We start from the raw sequence: 1854 nt of genomic DNA on the forward strand, positions 1-1854 counted from the left end.
GCTTCCGTTCGCAACAGCATCAGAAGGCAGCAGCAGCGAACGGTTGACACGCACGCACAGCGGCGGCGCACGGTCGTACGAAAAGTGAAAACAAACCACCCACACCAACCAACCGACCGACCGACCACACGAAGGCACACGAAAGGCGCTAAAGTGTTGGCTGAGTTACACGTTGTTCGCTCGCGAACTCCTCGGTTATTTACACGTGCTTCCGGTAGGGCCAGTTACACTCTTAAAGACACGCGGCGAAAGGAATACGTTGTTGAGACAGCTTTGTTCGCGGTGTTTAGTAGTTGCTCTCGGTCTACGCTGCACACGGTTCTACTCCACTCGAGCACGTTTTGTCTACTGCTGCTGGTTGTGGCGGCGTTTGGTGTTGCCTGTTCTGCCGGGCCTTGAATTTTTCGGGCACTGTTTGGAGGCGCACGACAAAAAAAAATCGATCAGTCACTACACTATGAGCACAACTTTTAGACCGGGAAAGCCGCGTTTACCTGCTTTATAAACGATTTAATTGAATGGTTTGATTGTAGCGTTAAGGGAACACAGCGTTTGTTGCCGACTAAAGATGGGAGAGCGCTAAGTGTTGTTGCGGCGCTAGTTCTGTTAGCGGTTATGGCGCGCTTTCAAACTGGAAACCGAAAACAAGACGAACGCGAAACGTGGCGCACCCTTTCAGCGCCAAGTGAAGAGTAACTCAAAGCGGCTCTCAACACGCGAGGAATTATCAAAATCACTGCGCTCTCCCCAGTAAACAGAGCCACTCATGCTTGTATGGGAAAGCCGACGTCTAGCGAATCGAAATCAGGTTTTCAATACATTTAAAACATGCCATGCGATTACCTATACACAGAAACATCGGAGTTCCGAAGGCCGCTATGGTCCGGCACATTCGAGACAAATGTTTTACTCTTTTCAACGTGACCCATACTCCTATGTGCCCTTCTGGTCTCGGACAGGTATACGGTGGATTGCGGCATATATTATACAGTACACTATGTTTCATAATGATAGCCTCACCCTGTTTTTTCGATCTTGCGCTCGAATAAAGCGCCTCAAAAATAAATAAAAATCTAAAGGCCGGAATACACGAAGCGTAAACTCTCGTATAAACTCAGAATGTAATGCCAAAAAGATTATACTTATGTCAAAAAGATTATAGGCCCGCTGAGTGTAAATCCGAGCGTAAAAGCAAGCGTAAACACAGCACCAACATGAAGCGTAGCGTTCTGAAGAATTGAATGTTCTTCAATCGCTAATATACAACAACATCTTAAAGTATATAAAAAGAGGTTCAGAAAGCAACTTATCTCGTCGATTTATGTTTTTGTGGCTAAAAACACATCTAATTGAATGTAATTGCATCATGTAATTGCAGGTGCCCGAATGTAATTGCAGTTGACGTTTCGGTATAAACTTTTATGCGATTATGCCTGCCACACGAAGCGTAAACTTTTTGGCATTACATTCTGAGTTTATACGAGAGTTTACGCTTCGTGTATTCCGGCCTTAAAGTAAGGCTATCATTATGAAACATAGTGTATATAAAAGTCTATTGCCCACTGCATGCGGAGATCATGTGTGTTCATACATAAAAGTGTCGTGAGTATTTGTTTACTGGGGTAGAAAAGCGCTCAATTCATTCTCCAATTCACCCTCCAATTCATTCTACAATTTATGTTTCGACCGTGCTTTTTAACCCTCCACACGCGCATGCAACTTTTATGTAAATCTTGCATCCAAGCGACCCCTTTTTTCCGGAGGATGATGCCCCGGGTTGATGCCCCGGGCTGTTTCATGTATTATTTCTTGGTTTGCACACTAAAATTGTATCTAAAACTTTTTGAATCATGT

This window comes from Anopheles aquasalis, chromosome 2 (genome assembly GCF_943734665.1).
Source record: "Anopheles aquasalis chromosome 2, idAnoAquaMG_Q_19, whole genome shotgun sequence".
Lineage (NCBI taxonomy): Eukaryota > Metazoa > Arthropoda > Insecta > Diptera > Culicidae > Anopheles > Anopheles aquasalis.